General features: G+C 36.4%; 2 protein-coding genes across 16 annotated transcripts in view; both read right to left on the bottom strand.

Annotated features, from left to right (window-relative positions):
* Dys (Dystrophin) overlaps window positions 1-18,632 on the bottom strand; it is a 419,847-nt gene that overhangs the window by 203,809 nt on the left and 197,406 nt on the right. The window lies entirely within an intron of this gene.
* Window positions 1-18,632, bottom strand: part of LOC136999973 (caskin-2-like) — a 109,287-nt gene that overhangs the window by 78,175 nt on the left and 12,480 nt on the right. The gene's annotated exons all lie outside the window — the stretch shown is intronic.

The following is an 18,632-nucleotide window of genomic DNA, read 5'->3' as shown; positions in this document are numbered from 1 at the left end:
CGAAACTTCGAAGACGGAAATGCAGATTTAACGGGGAATGTCTAACTTGCTGTGCCATTGGCGGTATACATATATGACGGTGAAACGCCGGCAGTTCACGGAAATGCGGCCAAGCTAATCTCCCGTTAATTAAATGAACCGCACACGGACTTCGACCGACTTCCTCTCTACCTGCCCTTGCCAAGCGAGGAGGAGAGAAAGTCAATGAAGTAACGAATTAACTACGACTTCCAGCCCAAAAATATCAGACGTAATCGAGCCGGAACCCGCGAAACTCACGCCTGCGCGCCGCGGCGTAGCGAAAATCCGACAATACATTTACGGCGGACGATTGTAATTACAGAGAAACTTGACGATTTAGTGCCCATTCGCGCTCCGCCTCGCTGGCTAACCGTTAACTGCGAAAGACACTTTAAGGACCCTCTAATGCACCTGACTACCGTGATCGCAGCCACTGTTACACAATCCTGTCGGATATAGACGCTGTTTCAAGAGCGTGCTGAAGGGTGAACTTCTAGCGTATCATCTTACGATTAAGGAAACTGCGCTAAGTGAAGTTTAAGTATCAAATTTCAAAAAATCTTCTAGATATAGAAATTATAAAATATAAATTTTATAAAAATAAAAGCGTTATTTATTTACAAAATTTATATTTTTGGAAATCTAAATAAATTTTCCATAATAAAATTATCAAATATATCTCGAATGCTATTTTAAAGCAATCTGCAATAATTTTTCTTTGCCAAAAATTTCAATAAGCTGTTTATTTTGCAATATTTTGACATTTAATTCAATATATTATTTTTATAAATAGTTGATATAAAACACTCGGTAGATTCAAACAAAATTAAAAGAAAAAAAATTTATTATCTATTAACTTTCGAAACAAAAATAAAAAATGATATATATGGATAATATAATATTTCATTGAGATATTTATTTGATAAATTTATAGTATAAATTTATATATAGAATACTTTTTTAAATGATAAATATTACACATCTCTCTATACATAGGTAGTATTTCTTGTGCAAAGAAATATACCGATGTATTCACTATTGTACTATGTTACTCTGGCGAGGATCCAGACGCAATGTTACCCATCGAAGATTTATGCGACTATTATTTCTGGGGCGAAGTGCATCGACACACCGAAATATAAACTCTTCATAACGAACCTTTTCCTTTCTTCCTCGCCTATAACGATCGTTAATAATATGCCATTAACGGCGAGATATCTCGACCACAGGCGGTATATGTTTCAACGTTAAAATATTCAAAGATATCGACTTTAGCGAGAGATAAAAGAGCATGAGTGTGACGTATTGTTGCAGTGAAGAAATATTTCGACAACCATCTAATTTCACAATAAACTGAACCTCAATAAATCTCAAACTTTTTACTCTTTTACAACTGATTACTTAAATCATCAAAACATTGTTTAATCTCAACAAATTAAATTTGTAAAATATTTATTACACAATTACAAGAAAAACCCGCTTATTTGCATAAGCAATAAACTGAAATTATCCACCGGATATTTCGCTCCCGAATTCTTTTCACCGAACACATGAAGCTTTTACGGTGTTTTCTTAATTAACGTCGGCAGGAACAGCGATTATGAATTTTCGTAGTAAACGAAAGCATAACTAAAAGCATACCACGCTGCTCCTTTTTGTATCCTAGCTACTATATTTAGATAACTATAGAGAACCACGCCAATGCGCTACTGCTCTTATGAAAGCGCGCTAATAAGTATACAATATTCATCGCAACCCTGCAATCAAGAGTAATGCGCATGAATAATGGATGAATCCCGTAAAATTACCTGATTCGAAATTCTAGAATACAATCGTGTTATGATCTCGTTAATAAATATAACGATATACAAATATCGGTTTATCTCATTTAAATATTGTTAGTGAGACAAATATAACATTCATAATATAATAAGAAAAATAATTAGAAACAGTTTGGATATATATTCGTGACATTTATCAATTTTTGTCAAAAAATATTCAAAAAATTATTCATTTATAATGTTTAATGGCAATTTTATTGGAAATAAAAATCTTGTAATTTTAGCAGGCACGAAATACACTTTTACTATTTTTACAATACTAATCTAATACATGACCACTATAACAGATTCATTGTGGGCAAATGCGATGTGTGAGAATGTAGCATTAATCAAGATCGTAATCATGGAGATTCTGCATATGTCGATTATGAAGAGCAGTTATTATATCAGGAAAATGCATGCGTAATGATGTATTGTTACAACATGCTGATCGCAAACAATTACTAAAGTTATCAAAGTTATCAAAGTTACGTCAGCTCGCAAGTTCGTCATCACTCTTAAAAGTGATTTTCACTCAATTCTTGACAGGCATACAGGAAATTCGAATCTCAAGTACTTAAGTAAAAAGTTATCGAAGGCACACACGTGGAAATTATTTTTAACCAACTAAAAGTACAGCCGCCGACTGAGGCGGAACAGCGCGAGCTATCAGAGATATTTGTGGCCGGATAAAACGAGAAGCAAAAGAAAAAGATAGGAAAAGAAAGAGAGAGAGAGAGAGAGAGAGAGAGAGAGAGAGAGAGAGAGAGACTGGTACAGAGAACGAACAAAAGAGGACGAATAAAGGGAAAATGAATGTGGAAGGGGTGGATTTGTCTGACCGAAAAAAAAAGAAGGAGTCGACACCGCATATTATCGCATAGACGAATTAATTCCGGGTAGTCTCGGTGGCAGGACGCCGCGTATAATTTCTGAGTCCTGAAAACCCGAAGCCATTGCCAAGGCTTCGCTTCAAAGTACTAACTTCACTACCCGTCACGACATGCTCCTGAAGTTCGAGCCCTTTGGGAATTTCAAACGAATCTTGCGGAGAGGGCGAGTGCTCGTTAAGCTCCAGTGATATTTGTAACATTTAAGGGGTGATTTACTGCAAAGTGTCGCGGTGGTAACGAAACGTTTTTCTCCGCATTAAATCGAACAAAGTGAAAACGGCTATCACGATCCGTAACAATTGACCTCGTGTGAAACTTTATCCGAAAATATTTCAAATATCTCAATTTTTGCGTAATATGCGCACAAAAAAATTGAATGTCGCAAATTCCCTTAACAAAATAAAAATTAAACAAAACTGAAAAAACAGAAAAAACAAGAAATAAAAATTACTGCAATAGTGAACACTATTATTACTATCAAAATATTACAAATCGTTATAAGACTTTTCAATGCAAAAATACTTTCGTTTGTAAATGTTGATATAAATATATTTTCCTCTGACTTGCACCGCTATTGAAAAATTCAAACAAAAGATGTAGGACTTATGAAAATGTAATAACTTTTCTCTCAGGTATGAATTACTGATTTGTCTCATAGTTCGCAGCGATGTGCGACGAAGCGCCGACGTTAATAATTGCATGGCGGTAATAAAACATAGCTGCGTGCATAAAACAAATAATTAGAATCACGGCAATCTTGAAAGCTCGCTGCACGTCAGAAGTATAGAACTTTGTGAAAACGTCCCCTCGAAGTTCCAACTTGTTGAGAATTTCGAGTAAAACTTGGCAAAAGGTGAAAGCTCGTTAACCCCGAATAATATGTAACATTTATGAGCGAAATTTTAAAAATAACACGCATAACTGCTAAACAATCATACTCGTATGCTACTGTAAAAATTTCAAAAAAATATCTGTTATAATTCAACGTTGAATTTGCATTGCGGAATATTATTAAGAAAATGAAGATATACCCTTTATACATATTTAATGGTGAAAAAAGACAATTTCATCACCTTGCGCAACAGTAATGAATTTTCAGACAGTAAAATTGATAGATTTAATATAACACGCGGCAAGAACACATAATTAGAAGTACCAGATTAAATTCTCCGAGTCACGATGCAATTAATATAATACATTCCTCGCCACGTGGTTAATAAGATTAGCGCAAGTAATCGTGAATAACGAGTAGAGCAATTTCCAAATAAGAGGTGGATGTAAATCCCAGAAAGCTCATGATGGGTTACGCTTCGAGCTACGGAACTTCAACGTGCGTCATGACACGCTCGAGAAGTTCGCGCGCTCTGGAGAATTTAGGAGAAATCTCAGTGCGAGGTCGAGAACTCGTTACAGTGATATTTGTAATGCTTACGAAAATCCGTTGCAAAGCCTCGCCCGCGAAGACTGCATATATTTAAACAATAGTTAAAAATATTGTCCTCCGACCGTATGCATGTGACGCTCAACTTGTTAATTTACTTCATAATTATGAAAAATGGTAAGAGAGCGAATTAAATAATTTTATTTTATCCTCATATGACCTGCATTTCTCTTTGTTAAATTTATAAATAAAATTTAGAAATCTACGAATAAATTCAATATATGCGAACAGATATTTTTACATTTTCACTACATTACGTGCTTAATGCACATAATTAATATAAATTAAAATTGTAAAATTCTTAAATTTAAATTAAAACGTCCAAACTCTAAAATTAAGAAAATGTCAGCAATTAAAGAAGTGAAAATTGTTGTAATCATAGTATAATTTGGCAAGAGATTAAAAAGCAAGTAAAACCAACTTTCTCAAACAAATTTTTGTTGAATATTAAATGCAATATAAAGTTTGAATTGCAATTAAAATTAGCAAAAAGGAAAAGAATAATTATTATGCTAAGCCCATAGTTTTACTTCAAGATTAATGCAATAATGCAGCGTTATGTTCGATAAAATATATGTCATTCAGTTATAACGAACGAAGTATGTATTGTAATGCGTAAAATAATGTGGCTAATGAGAGTGTACATAATACATCATAATTACGTTACAGTAAACCGCGTAACATTACAGTTAAAAGCGTAATAATTACGAACACCAGTTATCGTGATAAAATTTAAAATGCTCCCAGATGAGTCAGTAAATACGCGTTGCACAGCGATAACGGCAGCTATTTGCCAGGATGATCGTATTATAATTTCCACGCGATTGCAAATCCCGTTGCAGATCTAATTAATCGCCAACTTCTCCACGAAGCTGATTTGCAAGACAGAAGCAGATTGAAGTCGAAAAGAAGTCTGCGCCGACGTATTTTCAGCATCGGAACGCGCGCGTGACGGACGGACATCTCCCCTTATCTTCATGCTTAAGCAACCGGCTGTGGTGAATGTATTACTCCTCGCTGGAGCACCAGGGAATTCTGATTACTGATTTACGAGGTTCCGGTCCTACGAGGAGGAACCGATCCTCCTCGAGAAGGTAGACGGACCCAAAGCAGATGCCGTGAATGCGCTCTGAGAGAGGAGGTAAATCCTATCAGAAGTACTTAGAGTTCGGCGTTGCCACTCTCTTACTCCGTACCTCCTCGCCCGTAACTAGCAGCGGTTCCATCCTACTTAACTCCTGCAGCCCGTCCACCATTCACCTACCAGTCTATATTAGATCTGATTGGAGCATATCTGGGATTTAACTTTATCGGATATATCATAACCGCGGTATGTACTTACAATTAGTTAAAGATATTGCGGTTTATTGCAATAAGATTAAGTTACATGAATAACAAGCTCTTTACACACGCGAGTCGAGTATTCGAATATTCAAATTAAATAACAAATTATCGTTAATATTTTTGATTTTAGAAATATAAGCATTAAATTATACATTTTTTTAATTATCGTAAAAGTTACTGTGATTGCTATAGAAACCATTGCCAAGTAAAGCTGCGCTAATTGCAGATATGAATGAAAAGAATATCTGTATCTCTAGTAAAACAAAAACAGTGAGTGGTATATTAGTTACAGGATAAAGGGGAAAATAGCACCATGGTCTCCTGCGACTACCTTATCCTTAGTGTATGTATTCCACTCTCCGCGAGTGCAAAAAGTAGAAACGACAGAGAGAGAGAACATCGCTCCATACCGAAAGGGAAGTACATGAAGCATCACGTTACTTAGCTTTTAACGGATATTAATACAATTTACGTTCTCCGCGCCAACATCGAAAACTTTCCCGTGACCATTAACATTTTTACAGTTTATTACCAGGAATAAAACGTGTGCACTCTATCTTGATTTAAGAGCACTTTAAAGTATAACAAAAATACGATTCGTCTTTCCACTTCACAAAATTTATATAAATTTAATTTATATATCAAACAACAGTTTGCGAACGTAATTCATTAAAGATAACATTTTTTTGTGTAGTAAAATATTCTAAAAATATTTTTGTAATTCTATTAAAAATATAAATTTTCCTCTGACTGACAAGTCAGTCTGTTGAAGAAATGTATGTGCGCAATTATTCCTTCTATTTATTCAAAATAATTATAGCTTTTTTGCGAGAAACAAGTGTTTAAGATGACACATTGTTCCGCGCAGCGTGAAACCAATGCGATCCAAACATCAATGCGCCAACTATTTGCCATTTTCCGATGGCACACTAGGAATACATGATAAAATATCGAGAAACTGCATCGATACCGGAGAAGCGCACGGTAACGGAGTTGGTTCGTAGCAGTTGGTCGTGACACACGCGGGGAACGAAATTTTCTCGTACGTGCCGACGAGACGTCCGTGGTATCCAAATCGTATTGGCATGACGCGTTCATCGGTAAGTCTTCGTGGTCGTATCGACCAATATCAACCGACCGTGGCGTCTGTCACATACGTGAATATCGGTCCCGATAAAAAAAACCTGCTAATATATGTATACTGCGCGTTACAATCCTCAAGTATTCATCAAATGCAACAAAAATCAGAACTGTTCATAATCAGCTCAAAATCAACAAACGTACTAAATTAGACAAATTAATTTTATTAATTATTCTTAAATCATGTTACGTGGCAATAAAAAAATATTATATATCTAAATAATGTCCTATATTTTGAAGAACGTTTTTAGATATTAATATATCAAAATATGCAATCACCTAGCACAACGCAGTGGTAAAACATATTGGAAAGTCAGACATGTTAGGAATAAATTGTGGCGTTTGAAAGAAATTCCCACGCGTATCTAAGTGAAAAAATATTGTTTATTAGCCGTTGTGTCCGGCGATACTTCTTGTGCAAAACATGCGAATTCATCGATGAGTTTAAAACACGCGCAGTCTCGGTAGTGCAATTGGCTCTAATTTCCCGCGGGCACCATTCGTCAGCTGATTTTGTAGTTGTATCCTAAAGTCCGAATTACTTGCGAAAGAGACGCATAATTTAGTCTTAATCGATGGCCGTCATACCGCGCGAAATTAATATTCACGCTGAAATTATTTCATTAAATTGATCGCGTTTCCCTCGGGAAATCTCTAGCGTCGAAACCACTCGATCAAGCTATTATGAGAACTTAATAAATCGGAATATGAAGGTAATATATCCATAGAGTAATATATCTATAGAGTTTTGCCGTAACAAAAATAAACAACTATATTTCGACATTTTAAAAAAATGCACCACAAATTCCGTGAAAATTCATTTCTGGTGAATTAAATGTTTTTCTGATAATTTATTTCTTTCAATGCTCAATACTCAAGATATAATTTCTAAAAAGTTTGGTTATTCACGAGTAAGAAATTTTAATATTTGAGAGATTAATATTATTGAGATTAATAATTTATATCAATCTCGCAACATAATAAATATATGGTTTTATTTATTGGTATATTAATTATAAAATATAAAATAATAAAACTGTTCTTTGTTCCAAATGAAGCAACACGAAAGAGAGACATGAATGATTTCTTGTCTAATTAATTTTCGTAGCGGTGTGACCAATCGCAAAACAAGTGTACTAACGCGCAAATACTTTTCTATATGGAAAAGCAGGAAATTGCGAGAAAACATTAGCGATTAATTTAATAGTTAGGAATGCTGCATCTACATGTGTATGCCGGAAACACATTTGCGGTCGCAACGAACCAGACTTCAGCGTGCTCCACGTAAATGTGGTCGCCCAATTAGTGTCTCGAATGTGTCTCGTTTTCAGCGGAGTTAGTTGAAACCAATATATTACAAATGCTTCTCAATTTAATAAGTGTAGCTTTTTCGTTGCGTCACAAATTTCGATACAAATGAATCATTCTCGTCGAGCAGTTATATGTGTAATCCGCGAAACTGTTACTCTCATTTCCCTATTGTTCATTCTCGGATACGAATTTGCACGGAATTCTTTCCTCCTTTTGCAGCAGATACGTCTGTTGCAAAAGAAACAGAACAACGTTCCGCATGGTTCTCTATTATAAAATGTCATTATATATATATCTATATATATTTCGTAAAACGTGCTTGTTTCGAGATATCCTGCAAATAAGTGGAAAATAAGATGAAAAAAGTAAATTTAATTGTTGGCGCATAATCATTGCTTAAATTTCATCGAAAAGAGCTTCGAGATATTCAGATCGGCTTTATAACACCAAGGACCAGCCGTATCGATTCTTTTGGATAAAATATGCGCTGCTTTATGCACTAACCCATAACTTTTCACCTACATTGGGCGGATCTATGTATCGATAATTTCGCTACGCCGCGTGCTCGACCAGCGCGCGTTCTACCTATTATCGGAATACCGGAAAAACGATAGCGCCGGGCCATTAATCCCACTGATAACCGTTATTTAAGGGAACCGCGGACCGTTCGACCTGTTATTCTTAGCGAACGAAAGTTTGCAATAAAAATTAAACAATCTTACTATCAAGTCGCCGTGTGATTCATACCTAGGATTTAGCTAAATTTAGAAATATTGGGGGCTTAAAAAAGATTTGTTTAACAGAGACATCCATATCCTATATAAATACCAAATATTAACTAATAATTTTATAAAATATCAATAATGATACAATTACGTGTATTCTGCATTATACATGATGCGTGATATTGAATTTTTCTCAATAAAATTGAAAACATCTATTTAAAAATTTCTAAGATCCTTTCAAAAGTAAAAGCTTCAAACATTCCTCGTTTTACAATTAATTCAATACTACGTGTGTTGAGTGCACGTGAGAGAATTTAGAGATGCACTGAAACAATAAATATTATAGCGCAGTGTATGAGTACCTGATGTTGGCAGAATATTTTTTTTTGCGAGTATTAATCATATCTCTCACAACCGTGAGAAACACGTCGAGCGTGATTGTAAACATCAGTTATCCTGTTGCTAAACTATCATTCAACAACGAGAAACACGTCAACAGGCATAAAACAACATGCATGCACGGGATTAAAAAAAAGATAAATTCTCATTCGTCGAGTATAGTTATATTATACACATATAAAAACAATTTTTATGTTTATATTCATAGATCTATTTTGTCGTATACACCGCGAGCGAAAGAGAGGAAAAAAAATTCGCAAAAAATTATGTCGTTTTAATATGTGCAAAATTATATTAATGGGGAGGAAAATTTGACGCGAGAATCGCGACGCGCAAGAAAACGGAGCAGTCGTCTGCACGAGAATATATCCATGAAGTGGCGCGATCAGTTTTCGGCGCGTTTGCCGAAATGCAACCCGAACTGAATCCAATTTCCCAGCGCGCGGCATGCAAGCGATGGCGCAGGTGCGGCGCACCGCAACACAGCGGCTGAAATTAATCACTCTGATAAATAATAATAACCGGCGGCACTCTCGCGCCTAGTTAGTTCGTTATTAATACGCAATTCATATTAAACGGGCCCTTCGCACGCCCGTAACGACATACGGGGCCAAACGTCCTCGGCTCTTCTCCAACACGCGCATCCGCCGTCCTAGGCATGCATGCATGTATGCGTGTGCGACGGTCATGCTTCACGTATTACGACAGTAAGCCTTGTTACTTTATACGCGTATCGGACACGTTTCATAATTAATGTGTTGTAATTAATTGGCGACTAGCCTGCCTCAATGTGGACATTAGCATCGCGAGGGACATGTATCTCGTAAACTACTATGGCAAGTTTCTAAATAACCCTACCGCAACGGCACAAGGCCGCTTTTCGTCTTTCGAATCCGACAAGCTCGTTACATTTCGACAGCGGTGGTTGCAAGTGAAAACGGACAGCCATTGCATCAAGCATTCCGAGCGTGACGTATAGCTTAACTTGTTGTCGAATAAATGTCTTTCAATTATTGAGTGGAATGAAAATCGTGTAAACTGCAGTACAATGATTAACACGTTTTCTCTGACAAGACAATAACAACAACTTGCCAAAAATTAATAGTTTGACTCTTTTATGATAAGAGATGCACATGAAATAAACTACAAAACTTGCAAATATGCTTTCATTTACGTCATAAGTGTTTAATCAAGATAATGATTAGTAATTTCTATGTTAATCTCTATTAACTGACCACTTTTCTTGCAAAAATAAAAATTATAGTTTTAACGCTTCCTAGAATTTTATCTCAGTATTCAAGAATTAAGGTAATTTCTCTAGAAGAAAAGAAATCGTGTTCTTGTTTAAAAGTTCTTAATTACAGAGTAAAAATTAAATTTAAAAGCCGTTACATTTTCACTAAAGATGACACAGAAAAATGCAAGACAATGCAACCTAAAGTCGGTTATCCTTTTAACAACAACGCAGCCGAACAAAGTACGACAGGAACAGCGAGAAGAAGGTCCATGATGATGAAGAAAGGACTTGACGAGCAAACAATGGGACGGAATCAACGTTCAAACAATTACTATCTGCAACGACGTCGGCAACGTGTACACCGGCGTTGTTGATAATAATTCCGGTGGTAGACAATGCAAGGCTACAACGCCGAGCGGGAGGAAGGACCGTGCGAGATAAGCTTTTAATTTTCGCCCGAGTCTCAGGACCCGACAATGCCACCAAATTAAAGCGCTCTTCGTGGGCGCACAGCGAAGCGCGACTACGTTTTGCATAATCACTTTACGACCGAACAAAATCCGCAAAATAGCGGCCGACTTCTCCGAACGGCAGTCGCACGTGCATTCGCACGCGCGAATATCCACGTGATTTGCCGAATTTTACGACTAAATTGGGCGGCGCTACGCACATGCTACCGCCGTCGAAATTTACGAGATCCAATGCGCGTTTATAAAAAAGCGCCATTTTCAGTGTACCATCCATGCAGCAAAAATTGCATCGAATAACTGTTCGTTTAACCGTTCGTTTCGATAAAATGTGACAATCGGGTAAATTGTAATTTTTTACGCAAACTTATAACGCCATAATCCGTGCTGCCGACCAAGAGAAACTGCTTAATGCTCAAAAATTTTAGAAAATTTAATGTGCAAATATTTATTAAAATCTAATTTTAATGAAAGCCCCACTTTTAGGTGACGAAAAAAGAAAGTGTGAAGTTTGCGCGTCAGTATCAGTAAAGCGCAGCTTGTAGGTGAGGAACAGCTGCGGTGTAATGTTGCTGTACTAAGTTTCAAACTGCTACGATGTAATGGCATTAATTACAATAATCCATTACAAAATCCGCGGAACATTCTGGCGGACATAAAGCGATTATTTGCTGGTAACGCAGGAACGTGCGTTGCAAACGGTGATAATCCAATACTGAGTGCGATAATACATAAACGCGCTCATAAATAAGAGAAGAGTATTTCTCGCTTTTCGAATAGAAATGCCGCCCGTGTAAATTAACAGCATCTATTTATCGGCCAAAATTAATTTCTGAAATTCTACATATAAATCGTACGTAGGCTTTTCGATACGAAGATACGAGACAAGGGCGCGTTATTCAAGCACACGCTTATATTAAGCAATGAAGAGAAAAAAAGAGTACATAACGAGTTAACAAAGATAAAAGATAAAGATGAAGAAAGGCTTTTATTTTTTACTCGACTTCCGGCAACAATGGACGGGAATTAAAGCGAAGCGCTGAGCGCGCGTAATTGTTTTACGAGCGGATAAAATTTATGAAGGCCCTCGTAATACGGGCGGATATTTTCTTTTGAGATGTCAGTTTACGCGAAACTTTCCGTGTCTTTGTCACTCAGTGGTATAAATATTACGATGCTCGTCGATATCTCTTGCGAATACTCGGTCATGAAACTCAAAGTGACCGAGCTTTAGAGAGTTGTCGAGACATAAAATGACGTCGATAATGAAGCCGAAAATAACCATCGATTCGTACTACTGCCCTATATTTCTCATGAAACTGCAAGGATCAAGTAACCACAGAAATATCACCAATAATGACGAAAAATATAATCAGTCGCTTTTGACATAACATAATTGCATTGTAATAAAATAATTTTTAATTACATGCAACATATTGAAAATATCAATCACATTGCTTATATCAAGTAATTCTTGTTGTAGAGATTTAGTTATCATTCTTATTATTGTTCAGCATCTAGAATTGACACAGATAATTTATAAATATAGAGAATCGAGATAGAAAAATAAGTGGAATTTGTAAAAAATCTCGAAATCTTTCCCGTCCGTTTTTGAGAAGCAACACGCTAGAAGAGAGCAATGAAGGACTAAACAGTGACTTGTCGGTGTTAAGGTTTAAGCAGGATGTCGTATCCGCGCTGTGATGGATTTATCGTAACCGTCCTCCAGCCGGGCGGACCAAACTGAAGTCCCCGTTGGCAGTAACATCGTAATGATATAGTGTCGCACGCCGCTGGAAGTTTACGCTAATGGGACGGGCCCGAGGTAAAATGTGTCCGAAGTTTGGACGTCACCGGCGTGGCTTTAAGAAGTTGTCTCGGGCGATGCTCCTCCGGGATGGAATCTATTGTGCTACCCCCGGCCTGGGCTTGTGGATGGTCCATCGAAGCAACGTGCACTGCGGAGGATCCATGGAATATAGGCTTTTGTCAGGAAGTTCCTTCCTTCCTTCCGTTCGAGTTTAGCGAGTATATTGGCTTAGTTTACGAATGACGTGTCTGGATACCCGAGTAAAATATGCTGCGTGCTCTCTATCTATCTCTCTCTCTCTCTCTCTCTCTCTCTCTCTCTCTCTCTCTCTCTCTCTCTCTCTCTCTCTCTCTCTCTTCTTCTTCTTTCGCACAAGCACTCGCTCGTTCTTCGCTCTAGTATCCACGGCTGCAACGTTTCCATTACCGGAAAATTCGCAGTATACAGCGAGAATCGAGTAAGCCGGACGATCGTGCCGCGCATCTTTCTACAAGATTGAAAAGTAGCAATATTTACGCGCAGAAAGCAAAGCTGCGAAAAAGTTTATTCCCTTGGCGAAGTAAATGATTCGATCGATAGTTGAAATGACGCAAAGTCGCGTCAAGGGAAGACAGACGAAAATAAAACCTAGTATCTAATATATTAAATTTGCAAAGAAATTGCTAATTTAATCGTTTGTATGCTTAATAATCCCATATTTTTGAACAGAATAAATATTGTTAAATGATTTAACAATAAACACTGAAGTTACATAATAAAGCAAGAAAAATTTAATCAACGAAAAAAATCATCTATTGCAAATATATACAAAATGTCTCTCAATTACGAAATATTCCTCTCTCATTAGATTTCTTATCGTTTTAAAATAAATTTTTCTTCAATACATAATAAAATTATTATAAGTTAATAAAATGCAAATAAATTATAGCTTCCTTCAAATTTTCACAAAAGAAAAATCGTCTGCGAATTAATTAAAGAAGTTGTGGTTAAAAAGATGTCCGGTGGTTCTGACACTCTCTGTATATTTCCGTGCAACGCTATATCTAGATGAAAGGTACATCAGCTGGCCATGACTGCTAATTTCCTCTATGTCCGTTTTCCTGCTAGACATTTCCTTAGGAGCGTCACGTTCCTTCGCGCTGCCAGTTGCAGTTCGTATTAGACAAATCAAATTCGCATATTGATCCGAACGATAATCTATTTTTCTCACTTCTTAAAATCATTACTAGAAAAATACTGATTGATTCAGCAGCATAATAAAATATAAATTACGATAACAATAATATTATACGCAGTTCGCAGTTATTATAAATAATGAGATTGATTTCATTAATGAAAAAAAAGAGGAACACTGCAATCGTTATGTTAAAAGTTTATTTTATTCAAAGTACATTTCTTTCAGTTTCGATACAACGAGTAATACGATCAACTATTGGAACGACTTGTGATTTTCTTTTGGTATGGCTTGCAGAAAACGCGTCACGAACTTTTGAATATCTTCGATGTCTTCGACAGTCGCTGTACTGGGATTTTTGGCCTGAAAACAAGTCTGTGTGCTCGGTCACCTACCGTATTCTCCCGATTTGGTACCGTAAAAACCATTTGCCGTTCTCAAAATTCAAATGCTATTGAAAGCAAGACATTCCAAAAATATCGAAGACATTCAAAAGTTCATGGTATATTCTCTGCAAGCCATGTGAAAAGAAGACCTCTATTTCGCTCCCACTGATCCTGCCACTCGTTGTATCGAAGCTAGAAGAATGTATTTCGAATAAAGTAAATTGATTTAAAACATAATCATTGTAGTGTTTCATCTTTTTTTGATAAAATTAGTCTCATTATTCTCTGTATACTTATACATGTAAAATACATTAATAATTAAAAATATTTTTTCAACTTATATGCAGAAATTAATAAAATTTCATATAAAAAAATTATAATAAAAAGATCGATTTTCATCGTATCACCTATTAAGATTTACATATATTTAATTGTAACAAAATGCAATCGGCAAGAGTCATAAAAATAAAGTTAAAAAAATGGAATTCGTAAAAGTGTCGCGATGAAACATTTCTAACTCTCTAAAATCTCGTTCCCTTGAAAGTTATGATGCAGACTTGAGTGTATTTGTAAAGTTTTTCGCCATTTCGCTAGCCGCCCTGTTAATCCGACTACGGCCGAGATATACATATTTAGATACAGAAATGCATAACAACGAGAATATTTCAAGACATTCTCAATTTTTAGTGCTACTTTTGTGAGTTAAACTTAAATTGCTTTGACTTTTCAACAAACATAAATCCTCTCGCAGTCCAGTCGCATTTCATCTAAGATAACTACTTTGCAAGTAAAGCAATATCATCACGGGATGTGTTTCTATTATCTTTTATTGAATCAATATTTATCTCTTATTAAGACATATCTTTTTTAAGACATATATTTTTCGAAAAGTCAGTAAAATAAACTATAACATTTCTTGTCAAAGATCGCTATTAAATAAGCAGAAATATTCAGCTTTCCCTTTAAATACGATAATTACCTACGCAGCTCAAAGCTTTTTTTCGACTATTTTTAACGCTAAAATTATCTTTTTTATTGCTTCATTAAGAGCGTTAATAAAAAGAATGTCGAGCTCTGTAATTATGAAAAGCAAAAGAAGAAAATGGTTTGCAATAAACGTTAACAACAATGTCATATAAGCCGCACTAGAAAGAAGTGAACACCAGCTAGTACAAGCCGCTTTGCTTTCTGGCTTGCGCTAGCTGACGACGTGGATAGAAATTTTCCTGGAATTTTCCATTACCCGATGAACACGATTCCGTGTCCAGCAAAATATTATGGGTGCGTGATATCGTGCTGTATCGAAATTTTCTCATGCCAATTACAGGAAATCGAAGCCGATGGAATGCGCTAAACAAGCGAGGCAAATATGCCCGACGGCTATTAACGTCGAAATTAAAATTCACGTTAAGAGCGACGGTGAAAAATTGCTACGGTAATAAAATCCTAAATTTCTGTTACATTCCCACGATAAAATTCGTGATCTTAAAATACGCTTACTTCTTCAATGCATCGGATAAAAATAAACATAAAAGCTACTTTTCTTGTAAATTCACATACAAGCTTTCTAAGCGCTAGCCTGGTTAGGTTTAAAGTTTTCAACATTTTTTAAATAGAATTTTTGTAAATTATAAAACAAAGTGTTTCCTGCTGCACAATAGAATTATATATAAAGATTAATCGTCTCGAGTTTTTCGACATTTTCTGATACTCATTCAGAAAGAAAGTTATGCGCAATCGTCAAATTGTAAGATACACATTTTCTCATTCACGGAGAAACGGCGAACGATGCTGTGCGGCTACTAATCACGTGCCTTGAGTTAATGGCCTACCACAACGTCATCGTTCATTCATTAAGAGACGTTAAGCGCGACCAAAAACTCACTACTCGTCGAGAGTGCTCGGTAGGAGATCTCATTTACATTCATCGGCGGAATAGCACTCGTATGTATATATACTAGTGCCGTCGCAATCAGAGTTCTTGCGCGACAGGCTCTAACGTTCATCTGCTCGCGCTTTGAAGCGCGATATTAAGACTCCAATTAAGCAGCCTCGTCGACTTGGAAACTAATATGCCATTGGATAATCTCCAACGCGAATTCAGAATCCTAGTGTATTCGTGTTTCTCGGACGTCAATGTGAGAGAAGGCAGGAAACTACTGGAAAGATCGCGTCTGCTATCCTCTCTATCTCCGCGACAACATAGAGTCGAGACAGTCGAGAGAGAGAAAGAGAGAGAGAAAGAGAGAGAGAAAGGGGGTGGAGAGGAAAGCTGTATGTATAATGACGCGGCGTGTGTCCTTTGAAACGACTTGCAAACAGCGAGTGCAAGCACTCGGAAGGAAAAGGGTGGAAATAGGCGGTTGAAGAGGAGAGAGGAATCTCTCAGAATTACCGCAGGTCGTCGTTTAATCTTAGTGCTGCCATCAATTCCTGCGGAATTTAATCCTTTATTACATATCCCTTATTATCAGGAAGAAACGAGGTCATTTCCTTGTCAAAACGCTTCGAAAATGACGCCGAGCGACCGCAAAAATTGAAACTGCGAGACGAATGGCGAAACGCTGCTTTTTATATGTAAATTATGTCGGTTAAGCAAGATACACTTGCGCACGTTTATATCATTAAAACTTTAAATCTACTTATTTTGTTATATCAAAACACGTATGTATGTCACATTAAACGTTTTAAAATGTTAAAGAAACTCAAGAGTTATCTCTTAATCGTATTTCTCGGGATTATAAAGAACCAAAGGAGATTATGTTATGGTTAATAGAAAGATAGTAACATTATTGCACGGTGGCAGTCAGAATACAGAGATTATCAACGAAGCAAAACAGGGGTTTATCGCCTCTTTCTTGAGGGAAAAACAACGTCTGCCAACAAGAATGGGTTGTCTATAACGTGCGTAATCTCATTATCATTTATTGTCCGACAAGGATTTACGAGTGAAAAACAGGGAAACAAGAAAAAGGGGACTGTCAATTCTGTATTTATATGTAGAGAATTCATTCTCAAACATTTAAACATAAATTAAAAGCAGCATAAACGTAAATTAAAAGTCGGCGAGCAGCAAAAGAGAATGCGCAAAATAAATAATGCATTCTTATCTTAAAAAAAAGAAGATGTCACAAAAGCATTTCCGGAATTAACCGAATAGCCAGAACAATTCCTCAGAATTCTCCTGCGGCAGCAATTTACTGTAAAATAGTTCACCCTACAACTTCGTACACTCCTATCACATTCTACGAAGAAAGATGTTTATCTTTTGCAAAATTATTATCACATAACAACGTCTTATGACGTCGTTTTTTTATAACGACATAAAAATGTTATGTGCGTCAGAATTGAATCATAATAAATTATAGGCTCCACATGTGTCTACAGTCTTTCAACCTCGCCTTCATAAATGTAACAATGTGCAATATAAATAGCAAATAAATCTCATTAATTTTTATAAAAATTTTGTTCATAAAATGCAAAATAAGATTTTTTATGAGACGTATCGTTTAAAAAAAATTTGCGGTCATTTCGCTATTGATGCCCACCTCTATCGCGAATGGAGTTTTCGCGTTAACGTCCTATCTCCTATGCATTATGCAGAATGCGCGCGCATGCACATTCGTCGCACCGGAAGTGGCGGTAAATCGGATCTGAAACTCCCGATATATCGCGCGAATGACGTGCCCTTCCACCCCTTCACGCGTTTGCATATAAATAATATTGCAAGATGGCGGCGTCGAATCATAAACTTGCTGTAGAACGTAAAGTTGCGGTCTGACTACCTTGCCTGTCCGCTTGCCTACGTACAGTGTTTTCGATCGATCGTCCGTGGAAGTAAAGCGCGAGAAGCACGGAGCGTCTCGCATCACATATATTTTTCAGATCCGAAATTTATGTATGACCTTCCATCGAGAGATCCATCCAAGATAGAATCCTTCCTCATCGTCGAACGGCGCACATTATCGATTTAAACCGCAAACTGACTTAGGTGCCAAATCGCTTCCAAATTCAATAAACCACTGAGTAGGCGGATAGAGCTCTTACAACGTGAAAATCAGCTACTCGTCCAATTTACCGAGGAAGCTTTCTTAAAAAATTTTTATTTAAAGGTTATCCTGATAGCTCAAATCTTGTGTATCTAATTAGAAATTAGATACACGCAAGAGCATATAAAAATTACTAATATTTACATTTACGCCGCGCCAGTGTAAATAAAATGTAACTGTTATGACAAGGATATGTTAATTTTCACAATTATTTTGACAGATAAAATGTTGAATTGTGCGCTTTTCATAAAATAAAATATTGTAATAAAAACGCTGGATTTTATATTCCTTCACAAATATTTTAAATAAATAAATCAGCGCGATTATTGTGTAAAATAGCTCAATTGAGAAGAAAAATTCATGATTATCTTTCCAAACAAAAATAATCTTGTGGAGATATGTAATCGAGCAGCAA

This window comes from Linepithema humile, chromosome 5, assembly GCF_040581485.1.
Source record: "Linepithema humile isolate Giens D197 chromosome 5, Lhum_UNIL_v1.0, whole genome shotgun sequence".
Taxonomy (NCBI): domain Eukaryota; kingdom Metazoa; phylum Arthropoda; class Insecta; order Hymenoptera; family Formicidae; genus Linepithema; species Linepithema humile.
The sequence above is the reverse complement of the archived record's forward strand: the minus strand, read 5'-3'. Positions and strand labels throughout refer to the sequence as shown.